This window comes from Bombus huntii, chromosome 4 (genome assembly GCF_024542735.1).
Source record: "Bombus huntii isolate Logan2020A chromosome 4, iyBomHunt1.1, whole genome shotgun sequence".
NCBI classification, from domain to species: domain Eukaryota; kingdom Metazoa; phylum Arthropoda; class Insecta; order Hymenoptera; family Apidae; genus Bombus; species Bombus huntii.
The window spans coordinates 19040560-19056344 of NC_066241.1; the positions used below are offsets into that span (position 1 = coordinate 19040560).

A 15785-nucleotide genomic window follows, 5' to 3' on the forward strand; every position below is an offset into this window, starting at 1 on the left:
CACGACGCTACTTAAGTAGGAAACGAGTATTCGTGACTTTCTTTAGTTTCGTTCTCGATGTTTGTTCAGTATTAATATGTATAATATGAATCTTTCAATCTCTCTTGTGAATAAACACTTTATTTGCCATTGTAACCAAATCTTTTTACTACAACAAATACAATAAAATATTTGGAGACAAAATTGTGTACAGTAATTGCTATTTTTGTTTTTCTTCATACGACTTCTTTTTCATTGTATTTACATATTTTTTATTGATTTTCAAAAATATATTTTGATAAATCCTATTCGTTATCTTCTATTAATGATAAGTAATTTTTTTTATTGTTCTATCAAACTTATTATCTTCTTGAAATGTGTATGGATGTATATACTTCGTCGAAGCTCTTCAATTCGCATGGTTTCCAGAATATCTGATAAAATCGCATACACTTGCGTACTAAATTGCACGATTACGCACGCACGATCACGTGCCGATTCTAAGGTATCGTTGTTGCCGCTGGACAATGCGGATACTCTATAATGGAGCGCAACATTTTTTGCGAAAATTCCAGCGTATCCTATGACCGGTGTTTAATGTCATCAGTGAAACAATAGCGCGAAACAATCGATGACTATTGCAATGCACTATCGAATACGTTACCATTACGTCTGATCTTAATTGGAAACATATAAGTTACGAATAATAACGTGACGTTAATGGTTTGTATGCAATCAATGTATAAAAACATTTCGGAAAAAAACTGAACAGACTGTTTCTTACGTATACGTATAATTTATATGATAATTTTAGATGTTTTGAAGATTTATAATGACAGAGTGAATGACGTACTTGCAGGTCGAGGTACAACCATCGAATTTAATATTAATATTTTGTTTACATCTTCTGGTATTTGCTGACTTTGTAGAATGATTCAAATGAATCGGGGTAGAATAAAATGTAATCACTAGAGTGTCAGAGTATGCAAATAAATTATATGAAATATGAAAACGCAATCTTAATAATTCGAAACTGGTTTCACCAATAATTAAATTTCCTGTCCGCTTCCAATTAAGTCACATTTCATTAAAATCGGTCCCTCTATTGAATCACTTAATCCGTTACACTAAAGCGCTACACGTGGAATGACGCGGTTATCTCGGTCTCTATCGCTCTATTATTATATTAGACGCGAAGCATGCATAGTTCGCGAGACGGGAACTCGATCTACGGACAAAATTGGATCCACGTGGATATCAGCTTTCTTCCTGAGAAATCAACCTCGAGTCGGTGCGGTTGTGCGGACAGCCGATTTTAGTTCGCGTCTGGCGCGCGTGCACTATTCATTTACTTAGATAATGATGCTCCTTTGTTCAACTAGCAGACAGGATCTTGTTGCACTATGCAATAACAGATACTTGTTGCATTCGAATATATGACTTTGCTCTTTTTTTATTGATTTATTTTGTTGAATTTAGAAAAAAGTAAATCTAATCGTAGTTATTTATTTTTTAGTTGCAAAAGTATGTAAAGTATCCAGAATATAGTATTTATGACATTTAATGAGTGAAAATTATTGCATAAATTTTGTTTCTCTGTACTTGTGTTCATGAAAATTTTCATAAATATTTGCAGATTATTAATCACATTATTATTATGGTTTGTTAATGTAAAGCTACGTTCATTTATATATGTACTTTTTGTTCGTTATTAATTAGATTTTTTCATTTCATTTACTTTTTAGCGAGGCTAAATAATGACAATTCTATGACATTTTCATATTGAATTAATTAACCTTTTGTTTATATACTAATTTCGAAAAGTTGTCATATGTATTCTATCATTTGAATATTCGCGGCGCATTTTGTATTTTCTTATTAACTGTTATTCACATAGTAGCGCCCTTCATTATCAACAATTTTGTTCCCTATATTTCTAGCTAGGTGGAGCTCAAATAAATATCCATAAAATAAAATCAAATTACTGATGAACTCCTTCATTTTTATCCAAATCTTTCATTAAATTTATTGATTTATTTTGTTTTTGATACTACTTGTTTGAATCGTAAATTAAATTATATTTTCAAAATGTTACATGACACATGTATCTTGAATAGAAAACTAAAATGCAAATTTTGCTTAAAACAAACAAAAAATTAATTTGCACATTTATGTTAATTATCAGATGAGTTCTTTTACTTTAACAAGTGTGCATATGTATGTCGCTAAATTATTCAAACTTGTTCCAGATCAACTTCATCAGTTATTTTAATTTCTTTTATTGATAAATCCGTAACAGTTTCGAAATTTTCCGCGATCAGAGGTCAGCAAGTTCATCAAGACCCCCTGCGTATAATAACACGAACTTTGAATGAAACTAGATTGGAACGAAAGCTCAGTCTACCCTCTTATGACAATAGCTTCTTTCTGATGTGAATTATTCACAATTGCCATTTATATTTAAATATAAATTATATTAAGTATAAAATTTATATATAAAGGAAGATAGTTCAACTATCAACCTTGTTCAACCTTTTAAGGGTTATTGTCCTCTTTATACATTTTCCAGAGAAAATTACATTTTCATTGCATTCATTTTATACAATTGTATTCATAACAACAAACAATCTATTAAAAAATATACTAAGTAAATATTAACTCTTGAATTAAATTGACTTACTGAATTCATAAATACTTAGCAAGCCTGTATTATCATAACATATTGCATAATTTTATAAATTTTTAATGCCGTTGCAAGGTACTCGTGATTTTCTAAAATTGCAATATCATTACTATATTTGTTTTCATTTTGACCATGCATATTTTGGATGAGAAAGTTGATAACTTTGCAAGTGTTATAAATAGTTCAATGCTATCTCATTACTTCTGTGATTTTATGGTTCCGACATGTAAGAATAAGTTATTTCTTCTTTCATGTTTTAAGTTCATGTTTAATTCGATTACATCAAATTAATGGAACGTTGGAACCAGAAACAAAGTATCGATATCAGTATCAACAAAGTATCCTAGAATGGTTAAAAACGATGTACCTAAAACTATTTCATTCAAAGATCTGTGTGAATGCGTATGCGAACTCATCACATATGCATTTATTGACGAGCGTGAACATTCGGCGTTTCGTTTGATCGGTCGTGTTTTATTAGTGACCGGTCTTCACCTCCCCTTTGTATTAAATTGAAATTAGCACGCACATTTATATGAAAATGGGTCATTTCCTTAAACGAAGGAAGTGAGCAAGTTGTATAACCTTCCCTCTGTCGAGGGTCACAACCTGAATGGTATTCAGCATACATAGGACGTATTCACGTGATTGACACGTGCTACTTCTTAAGTGAACTGATTTAGTTTTGGTCACAATAGATCAGCTCTCGAACTTCAAAGGCGCTTTTAATCATTTTCGACACGGCTGTCAGCCATGTTTGTCGTGAGAAAATATTTCTGTGGACAATTTATGTTAAAATTCAATTAAGTATGCGTTATTAAAAAAAAATAACAAGTATTTATATATAAGTATTATAATATAAGTATAATAAGTAATATAAGTAATATAAGTAATATAATAATATAAGTATAATAAGTATATTATATACAAGTAAATAATAAGTATTTGTTAAATAAATTTTAAATCTGAATTAATAATATCTAAACTAAGGTAATATATAATTTTATGCGGCGTATCATGTTATGTATATATAACTTTTAAAACAGTTTAATTTTAATTCTTATAAATATCACAGTACATATGGATATTGTAGCTTCTATATTAAAAATCCTTTATGGTCTTGGTATCATTTAATTTTGTTTATATTATATTCTATCTGTTATAAAATTATGGTGTCTTTTTCGTAATGCTTGCTCATTAAACAATTTTTTGCTCACCACCGCAAGTAAAATCGATTTGTATCTGTAAATGCAAATAATTACACAGATATCGGTGTATCAGCATTAGACGATGTTGCTTTTGTTATAGGACATTATTATAGTGATTTAAAAAGTTGAAGGATTTATAAGTTTGTAATACTTACAAAAATAGATTAAACTTGTTTGGTTAACATAAGTGTGCAAATCAATCGCAACGAAGATAAAAGAAGATAAAACGAGCTTGTGTTTCAAATCAGATTCGCGCTCCAGGTTCCTCTAAAAATAGCTTTTTGCTTGCTTTATTGAATCTTATAATTTTCCTGGCACAGTAACCGTTTAACCATCATATTTAGGGAAGACAATCGGTTGTCATTTCGCACCTCCGTTATACTTTTTACATAAAACATTTATGAGCTCATATTTATACACAATATTTCTCTTATTTTCACTCATAGAGTATGCTTGTTTCGTTTTTTCGAAAAGTCACGTTTGTTCATTTCCTAGAGGATGAACAATAGGATACCCTCGAAAAATCGATGGCAAAACATTATTCGAGACAAAGTGCAATAACAGCATGTATTAAGAACACAAAAGTGGTACGTATGCTTCGGTCTGTTTAAAGTAGAGCTTCGTTGTGCTTCCATATACAGACATTAATAACACGCCAATAAATTAAATTTATATTTAGCTACTAAACGGCTGTCGTGGTTATAAATAGACAAAACCGTCGGCTTATTTTCAGTTTGCCAAACTAATTATGTAGGTTATAACGAAGAAAGAGGCACAAAGTTGTTAAATCTTGTTCGAAAAGACCAATTCCTTCTTGCACTTTCGTTAAATATATTCTTTACACAAAATGACAATTAAATACTCTTACAATTATTTTTATAAAGACCTATACGTCTAGAACCTTAATCATATTTTGTGATTTTTATATATTTACTTCTCCTCTCGCTTCTTCTCACCATCGAAAATAACGCGTTGATCGAGTATTCTCAATCGAATAAATTATCATAAACAATTGCATTGACGTCAGAGATGGTACCAAGCACAGTTCACTGAACTGAATTTTCACTATGCGTCGTAAATCGTAATACCGTGTCGCGACGGCATCTATCTTACGAAATCTCGATTCTCGTTAGCATTGCCTCCGCGTTGTTTCCTTTCTTTTGTGACCAAATAGGGGGGTTTAAATATAATTTTTAACTGCGGTGTACGTATATTTATTAACCCAAGTTACTTAAAACGAAGTATCGGTCACTCTTGAATTCCCTAAACACGAATATTGCCTTAAAGGATACACACATCGATCGCGTCTAGAACTCGTTACCCGGATGTGACGTTGTTTTCCGTGTGGCTGACGAGAGGTGAAGCCAAGTTGTACTTAAACATCTCGTTTAGGAAAAGAGAAGAGTGAAAGAGGTTCGATGTTTCTTGGAACTTAGAATCGTTCGTTATCGACCTTCAATAGAAGCTCTTTTTACTGTTTTTGCTGATTCAAATTTGAATTCTGTGTAATTTGGGCTGGAGACTGTTTCTTGATGGTTTAATCGATTCATTGAATACAGCTCGATAGAAAACGCAAAGTTTGCGTGGAAGAGGGTAATTTTAGTTGGAATGGGATGATCGAAGCTTTCTTCTCGCCGCAGGAAACTGTGAAAGTTACATTAAAAACTTTTCTTTTGATGTTTGTAAACATTGTGGTTGAGAAATAGAAAACAGTTGAATATAAATTTACACAAAAATCCCAACGCGGTTTTTATTATATTATCGCTTTTACTTTCAATACGTTGAATTTTGTATTATGTAGTTTTTGATTTGGTATCTTTATCTTCGAAACATTTATTTTTTACGAGTATAAAATTTGATGATTCCTTCGTTCGCTGATTAGTGGAGTGTGGATGTTTATGTATTTATAGGAATTTTGAATATTCAACTCATCATTAGCTTCTACATATTACAGTTTAGTAATATTCAAATAGAAAAATTTATTGCACTGTTCATCTTTCTGTAGAAAGCCGATTAAAATTGCAAATATCGGGGCTACTTTCCATTTATGATCTACATGTTTTATTATTATTATTCGCTAATTAGAATTGCATTTAATTATCACTTAGCTATGCAGAATCTGATTCAAATAAGGTATGAATATTTTTCTGCTCGATCGAATAACTATCTCGTAGTGGCTTTGCTAATGTCAACAAGGATCACCATTGATCCATTATTGATTTAAGTTCCAACACAAATGTAGTTATGTTGTTATATACGATGTTAAAGGAAATTTAAATAATTATATAATTGCATTATTCGACGAAGCATAGAATTAATCGTGATATCCTACCAATAAAAGATTTATCTACTTTTTTGCGAAATATTAGTGAATCAAAGAGAATAGAACGTAATTACATGCTATACTTTACTTGAAATTCCGAAAATTGCATTGCTAAATAATTCTAATAAAATAAATAACTGTGTAATTAGATATATGTGACTATATCTTTTTCTTATTGTTAATTAATCAGACATTTTTTCGATTGATTAATATAATTTTGGTTGCACGTGGTGTACCAGTTCAATGCAGTTTCATTCAGATAATGTCATAAGAGATATTCCGACAGACAGTTCGAATGAGCGACGATAAAATATGGTCTCACATGATTCCATAGTCCAGACAAACTTTTATTGTTCGTACATTGTTCGATGCATATTGTAGGAGAATATTGAAAGTAATTGAGCGTATAATGTATCAGAATGAACGAATAATTAGTCACATGTTACGTGTATTAGGAAAAATAGAAAAACATACTAATACCAAAAATGTACGCCTAAGTACATACCTCTACATATTTTCCGCAAAATAACAACATACACACGTATACATGTACCGTATACATGTACGATTCGTACTCATACCGTGTACGTAACTACCAGTAGCGCGTATCTCTCGATATCTGTTAATTAGAATAGCGAAAATCTTTAATTGCCGCGTACGTTATTGCGGCAATATTTCGATCTAATTGGCTCTACTGGCGTGTCGAGTGAATTTAATCAGAAGTCGCGATACTTTCGAGGCGATCGTGAAAGGAGGGCGAAACAACACGTTCCCATCGAGTTATCAAGCCATCTTGTTCTTCGACCTGGTTGATTCTGAAAGGACCGTGAAACCTTTTTACGACCGTCACATCGCGACCGTCAAGACGCTTCTCGCGCAGACAAGCCCGCGTGATCGCAACGTGTTCGTGAAATAATCGACTGACTCACGTGATTCTTGCACGATCTCTCGTTTCTTTCCTTTTGCAGCGATAAATATTGCCGCGTTTCACAGAACTACGTCGGAGAATCCTGTTGGCAGAATTATTAAATCTTGAGTTCGAAATTGTAATTGTATCGGATGTATGTTGAGCACGTGCTTGTCATATAGAGAAAGTAGGCATATCACATATTAGTCACTTTATTTAAATATAATAATACATTTTATATATTAATCTTTTAAATTACAATTTTAAAGTACTCTTCCTTCAGATCGTCCCAGTTTCACAACGAAATTAATTCTTTATAATTCTAACGCTGAAGCGGTTAGTGACATTACTCAAATATTCCTCTATTCCATTTTCTAATGGTTAACAAAGTCTTTTTCATCTTGTGACAATCGACAACATTTTATTATCTTATCGAATTGGCATTAAGTATATTTCAAGAATATTTTTTCTCGATTTTATAAAAAATTCAATAAATTCTTTGCAATATTGTTCGAGATATTTTGAGGTTATCTGTAGCGTAGATTGATTTTCTTACTGTTTCTTTAATAAAGTTAAAAATTTAAAAATTTTGGGTATGTTATTTAAAATCTTTCCTTGAAGAAAAATTTATTACTCACCTTACGTTTTCCGAGTAAAAGTAATGTAAAATATGTAATTGTATGTAAATATGTAATGTAATATCGGTAATATCGGTAATTTCGGTGTCTAAGGCGCCATATAGTATAATGTGAATTCGCCGTTATGTCCCTTTTCGAATTGTTTGTAGCGTGCGCGTGTACCAAATATCAACAGCCAAGAAATTTCTTTCTAGAGGGAGGATCTCGGACATTTGTGAGGAATCTGACTCGAGTTTCAGGGTATTTTATTTTTAAGGGATATTATGGCGCTAGAAATATCTCAAAGAGGTAGACGGAAGTTGGAGCGTTTCGTTTTGCTCCATGGTTTGCCGCAATAATAGAAATTTGTATGAGAAACATTGGTTTCTTCTTTCTCCTCGAATGATTGAGTTTTCTCAAGAAAAACACATTCTAGCATCATTGACAAGAGAATCGATGATTTACACCCGCCCCTTTCTTCCCCTTTTTCCCTTTCTATTCCCCTTTCCTCAACTCTTCGTTGCTCATCGAAATTCTCCGTTGACTTTTTGTAATTCGTACAAATCCGTCGAGTTATCTGGGATCAGGCTCGTGGCTAGCTCGTGTCGACGTTCATTGGCAACTGAACATCGAACGAACGTTTTCTGTTTACAACGTATCATTGCTGAAGGCAATAATTGTTTATAATGTACCGACTTTTTGATAACAGAGTACGATGAATGTATTGATAATTTTATTAGAAACTACCGTGGATAACTATTACTAACTTATCTAGATTGTACGTGAAAGTAAGGGAAACTTAGGACGACGGTAATGGAAAATTAAATGAAAAATATTGTGGTTTATGTAATTATATAGGGTGATTTTAGAAAATGCTCTAGTTTTGGCTTTTATTTTTATACTAAGACGAAGTAAAAGTTATCAGAAGGAGATATTATTTTTCGAATATTGTGCTGATCTTGCGCATAACGTCCGATATAAGCACGATTATTTTTTTAATTATTGTATTTATCATTAGGAGAAATGTTTCACGTAGAACGTAATTTGCTTCAAGGGGAACATTTTATAATTGATACAAATTTTGCCTATCCAGAGAAGTTTGATCGATATTTTAGAGTGATTTTCATTTTCAAAAGTTTCATTACGAAACTTTTTAATTCTACATTCAGTCAGTTGCGAGACATTTTCATAGACCTGAAACATATTGATGTTCAAAAAACATTTAATAATCGTCCAATGTTCAGCTTCATTTTTATTTGTATACACAGTAGAGTACGCTAAAAATAATTAAAAAATAATATCAAGTTTATTTATTTTATTTTATTTACCATCTCTTTAATTCTTATTCTACTTGCTCAAACACAACCGAACCTGTTTCCTATTAAAAATTCCAATTGTTTCTATTATTCGTTCTCAGATTTTCTTACGTCAATTAGACGTTAACCAGGAGAAATCGAAGCGAATTGCGAACTATGTATCGCAAAGAAGTTTAATTTTGGATAACCTACTATCTTTCGACGATTCGCCATTGCCAATTTGTATATTAGAGAGATGAAGAAGAGTATGACGAAATTCCGTCGAAGCGCCACGATTCGTGCGCCACGATAACACGATTTTTCTTTGAAGATAGGTCAAATGATGGTATTAGCCTAAAAGTGGAAATTTCCATCTGTCGCGAATCGATCGCCTCAGGGGCTTAGACCTCTTAACCTTCATACGATTGACCTCACCGTAAAGCGATTTTAGTCACGACGCTGCCTCACGGGCTTCCGCAACGATTTCTTTCTGTTTACTTCCGTTTCGCTTGTTGACACCGTACTAGACGTGTCTCGTCGTTTTATGACCATCAGTTTTCTAGGAAGAAAAGACTGGATTGTTGCGCATTAGGGGAACGTGTATAGATAACCAGTCCTCTCGTCGTTCACTTTATACAAAAAATATTAATATAGTAGAAGTATCTGTGTCTTATATAAAAAATAAATAACTTTTTATCTCATGTCTGTGTTTCTGTTGTTAATAATTTATAAAAATCGATTTTACACATTATTTCAGAATGAATACGAAATATCTTATCGGTATTAAAGAAAAATGTTGTATGACTGAAGTGAAAACGAAAATTGGTATTAATGAAATAAGTAGATTGATCGGTCCCATAGAATCTACAGTTCATTGTTCACGAGATTATGTTAAAGCCTAGGTTTTATAAGTTAATTACTATATGAATATACGCAGTTGTTGCGACTTTTCAACTAGGTGACGATCAGTCAGGTTGCAACAGATCGTTTGATTTCGCGAACCGTGAACACTATTGATGCTCAAGGTGAAGGTAGATTAAAGTTCCCGAGTAATGTTATGTATAACTGATTTATTTGCACTTTTCAGTATACACGAACAGAATCGTTAGCAAGTTAAGATGCGGAATAATGTTATGTTTAGTTAATTTATTTGCACTGTTTAGTATAACACGAAGAGTCTGACGCTCTGATGAAGACTGTTTTAAAACTTCCTCAAGAAGCTTCGCCTGATCCTTATAAATACTAACTCTCCGTCCCCGGGTTTTCCTTCTTACCATGGTTTTTGTGGCATGGGAATTTATTCCTTCCAATCTTGTAATTGTGTACCCTCGTGGGCGCATATCCTTTGGTGTTGCTAATTGATACTGGATGTTTACTTTAGAGCGGACCCGTCGGACATTTAGGGTGTTAATTACCCTCTTGATCCGTATTGTAAGGTTTACAATTTGGCGGGTAGGAAATTTCGGACTTTGTCAAGAAAGGCAGATGTGCTGTCTGAGTCATCAACGGACGATCACTCCAAATCTCGAACGATAGTATCGAAAGAGATTTTCATCGAAGTATGCATGTACAAAGTACGAATAGATACTGCCTTGTGTATGTATTTTGCTGCTACAATTTTTTTTTTCCTTATTGAAAACTACTAACCCCGATCCATTTTTTACTAACTACTGAATCGGTTTTAATGAAATGTCGATGAAGTATTTCATTATTAGTGGTGTTGAATAGTGTCATGATATAATCCTGATTTCCGGGAATTTCACTATCAGCATAGAAAAGCTTTTCCTCATCTAAACTAAACTATTAAACTCTGTTCATTGGATAGTGGAAACAAAAAGAAGCTGTTCTTTTTTACTTTATTGTCAAGCATAAATGTAATTATCGATGCATTATAAACCTAATATGTACTTTGCACCACTTCCTGCTGACAAGCATATGCTTACTTGAATTCTTCTTTTTACGCGTTGTTTGCTATGCAAATTTCTCTTCCGTCTCGTTGAACCATTAGCGTCATGAACCATGACACTGAAACACGCGTTTTTTTATGACGTGCGGTAAAATTAACACAAAAACACAAGGATGTTCGATACGTATTTGCAGTCTTATCCAGTTAAAAACAATTTGTACGAAACGAATGTATCACACATCTTAATAAAACGTGACCAAATAATAATCTCAAGAATGACGATAGGATATGAAAAAATCAATCATCATCTCTTCAAGAGAAAAATTAACATCGGAACACTATATTTAATTTTTTCATTCTTTTGTGTCGCTACTAACCCATACAAGTGATTAATGTAATTATAAATATCGCAAGTATGCATATATACACATGTATATAGTATCAATCTGATTGTATTGCATTTGATCGTATACTTTCGATACACTAATTACGGAATTACTCGGAGATAATTCTAGAGCGGTAATATTAAAATGACCCAGATAAACGATATAAAATAGATTCGTATGAAACTCATCGACGAAAGATGTAATTAAGCGTAGATCATACGAGTTTAGCAGAGTCGTCGGATGTAATGCCATCTTATCAAAAAGAACGGCGTAATAGCGTGTAGATCCATACATACATCGTGTCCCCGGTTATGTCATAGAACGCGAATCGCATTCTTTTACACGCGAGGTCGAAGGGAAATTCATTGGATTAAAATTTCAAGGTTAGATAGATATTCCACAGGGTTAATAATGAATTTCTGGCTATCTTATTATAGAAAACGGGGGGATAAGCTGAGTTGGAAATTCTAGAACCTTTTTAAATTCGACGTAGGTAATGAATTTTAGTTTCATTTGAGCTTAACGACATTCTGGGCTTTGTCACGAGTATGCTTTCTAATTCGTAATCAAAATTTCTTAATCTTTTAATTAATTAAATAAAAAGAAGTTTAATATAAATATTTTATTCTCAATTTTATTCTCCCATTTGAATTATCAGTAGAAAATCATGTAACTACAATTTTATAGACAAATAACAAATATATGGAAAATTGGAATACATATTTTTACATCAAATTTTGCACATATGCTTTATGTTATATAGCAGAACAATTTCCAACCTTGTTTTTTATGCAGAAACAAAAGAAAATTTTCCTCTTTTAAAATCCAATTGGTTAATGGACTTGAATGTGCTGAAACATACACATGACAAGTTTCCCCTTGCTTTAGTTCTACGACTGTTCGTGTAACACGTAATTATTCTCAATTGCGACTACTCATGAATTGCACGTAATTCCAAAGGAACGCGATAATAAAAAGGGGCGCCAGATAAAATAGCCTAATGATATCTCAACCAACTCACTCTTTTGTCATTGAAACCATTTACAATATTAATAAATTCTTGTACAGATATTTAGCAAACGAATGGGAATTTTCGTAGCATTAATTTTTAAATATCGATATTTATACTGAAATAAATTATATTGAATTTTATTATGATACGATCATCGACAATGCACAGTGGTCTTATTTTTATGATAACCTCATAATAAAAATATTTATTAACACCAATATATCACATATATGTTAATGACAAAAAACGATATTATTTTTTGAAATATAGCTGATATGATATAAAGCATAGTTTTCTAAAATATGAAATCAAATTTCTTATTAAACGATAAATAGACATTGAACTGTGTCTATGCTATCAATTTATTTTTCGACAATTTCATTAATGCATATGTAGTAACTGTAACCCTAGTAATATGTAAACGTAAAAGTACAAAATTCACGATATTTGTGATGAAATCATGCTGGGAATACTAATTAGAATTCGTATGTTCATGAGATGGAAGTTAAAAACAAAAAAGCTTTATTAAAAAAGTGAACGTTCTGCTGTTAACTTGCGAATCAAGAACAAAAAAAGAACTAGAATATTAGAAAATCATATTAGAAAACCCTGTTGAAAAACAGGAAATAGAAAGAAGAGAGAAAACGAGAGATACACAATTCATTGTAGCATAGGGATAGTAATAGGGATAGTCTTCCTTTGTAAACAAATGAAAAAAGTGCATCGACACCGCGTATATCGCATTTCTGCGTTTGTCCGTGCTTATTGTAGTCGCTTGTTAATCCAATAATCTTTAATTGAGTTAACCGAGTTCTGGCTGGACAGGAAAATCGTTTCAAGGTTCTGACTTATTGGCTCGATCACAGATAACTTAGTCCCATTGCGTCGTATAAAAAAATGATACAACATACAAATGCGAACAGCAAACTATACGATTGCCAACTAGGTAATCACTCTTCGTGTCTCCTTTCACCACTCGACTTCCATTACGAAAGACGTATAATCGGTAGATGAAATATAGTGACGTCGTAAAAATTGCTCAATAGCTAAAGCTAATATGTAGACGATGTTTATGTTTTATTCATATTATATATATTCATAAATGAATGCATACAATATGTAAAAATACAGCATAATGTAATACAGTGGAGTCTCAGTTATACGAGTCTCGTTTAACCGAAGTTCCGTATTATCCGAGATGCTTTCAACTTTATCACAACTTCATCTTTTCCGAAATTTTAACACAAATAGTACGGAAGTGTAATTAGTCAGGCATTGTGAAAGAACTTAATCAAACTTTCAACCGATTCAATAATTAATTAAACCTAAATACATGTACAGCATTACACTATTAGAAGTTTTTTATGATTTTATTATATGTTTTATGAACACTAATAGACCTTTCCGTATTATCCGAGTTTTCAACTATCCGAGATAGACCCCGTTCTATTGTATCTTAACTAAACTTAACTTAACTTAACTTAACTAAAAGTTATATGAATTTTATTCAGAACTTTAAATCATTGCAACCAAGGTGTTGAGGTTTATCTCGGAATAGAATAGAAAAGACTGCCTGGATGAATATATAATAAAAATATATTTAAGTATAAGTATAAGTACAATGTACGCTCCAAATCCGCACGCTGGTAGCGTTACTTTACAATAGAGCTCCGAAGTCATAGGCCTAATTACGTTAACTGGCCCGTCTATACCCCATCTGTGCATGGCACGTTCATAGAAAAGGGTATGAGATTAAGAAACCGTTCCTATTGATTTAGTGTTAAACAATACTCAATTGCTTCGAGGATTAAGAAAAGTAAACACTAGAGAAGATGTAATTTTTCTAGAAGTGAGAATCGCTTCAACACTAGGAGACAGGGGTAAAGCATAAATTCCTTGAACTGCAGTTTTCGTGACGTTCCAGCAACATCATAAATCAATGCGACGAGATCCATTGTCCATTGGAAAATATTCCACTAGCTCTTTCTGTCTATTCTCGTCACAGATCGATGGCAAGGTATTACATGTAACGCATCTGCTGGCCGAAGAATTATACATGTCACAAAATACGGTAACTCGACATCGAAACAAGTTAAAGGTATAATCGAATAAACTTTCCAGAGATGTTTCTAACCATCTGTAAAGCTAACCATCTGTAAACTGTTCCATGCCTTTTTAAATTCAATGTTTGGACACTGCCGACCGTTCCAATGTAATTATTTGGTCTATCGCTTAATCAGGAATGGGGTTTTCTTTACATTTTTTGAAAAACATTACTTCTTATCTTATTTAGATCATCATATTTTTGTATTTAATTTTTCACATGCATCTATAATATCAGTTCATAATACTCGTAGCGCTTCTACGCAATCGTATATTTCGTGAGATTGATAGGAAATCATTTCTCAGCTGACTGCTGATGTCTGTACATTTAAAATATGTTAAAATATTGGAATATAAAATATGTGGAATCTGAAGATATAGAAATCCAAGAGAAACGAATCCTGTTTTTGAAAACATCTTCCAACTTAAATGCGTCAAAAGTACTTGAGGTTATACGTTGTTTATGTTCGCATATTATCGTACACCATTTACATAAAATTAGTGGCTTTTATAAAACTAGATTGGGGTTATGTGTTATAATATTTAATTATACAAAAATAACGGTTATCCTTCATTCTTAATTCTTCTATCTTTTCCCACGCCCACGCTGCTTGTCCACTGAATCGAAGAATATCTTTCTTGCCTGATAGGACGTTTATCTCTACTATTATCATGGGTCATTGGTGACCCTTGTTTCGCATAACGTGTCAATCTCTTTTATATAAGATGAATCATTTAACTCGCACACTTGAATAATTTTTAAATCATGCGTTAGCTAAAACTTTATTGTTACATACCAAAGCTGCATGATTTTGAAAGGCATCATAACATTTAGCTATAAAGTATGTATTCTCTTCGTATGACAAGACATTTCAATAGTTCGTAGGTCAACTTTGTTTTTTATATAGCATATTGATCGTTTCTTTTTTATGGCAAAATTAAAAAATGAAGCAAAAGGATTTCGAATAAAAATGTATCGTTAATCAAACTCCATAATTAACGACATATTTTGTTCGCTTGTTAAACGCTTGCGTCATTAATAATGAATTTTTACCTTGATGATCTGAATCGATACTGTGCGCGCTAGACTTCTAGTTCCAATAAGTAAAATTTAGATAAATGGAGATCTATTCTTCATGGAATGGAGAACGATTCTCGGCATTGGCCCAGTTTTCCGTTTTCGTGCTCGTTCACATAAATCTTCGTTCGATCCTTGTGCATCAGTTTGTAAGGACTCACTGTAAAATGCATTCCATTTGTTGATTGTGAAGAAAGCCTTCGCGAAGTTTCAATGATCCGCGAAGATCTGATGCAGTTCACGCATTCGTTGCGAAATTAATGGTCGTAACCTTGTATCGGGATCTCC

At 32.5% G+C, this 15785-nt stretch overlaps 1 protein-coding gene across 2 annotated transcripts in view; it reads left to right on the forward strand.

Moving 5' to 3' along the window:
• The window catches only part of LOC126864944 (protein pinocchio), a 52265-nt gene that overhangs the window by 2563 nt on the left and 33917 nt on the right, over positions 1-15785 (forward strand). The gene's annotated exons all lie outside the window — the stretch shown is intronic.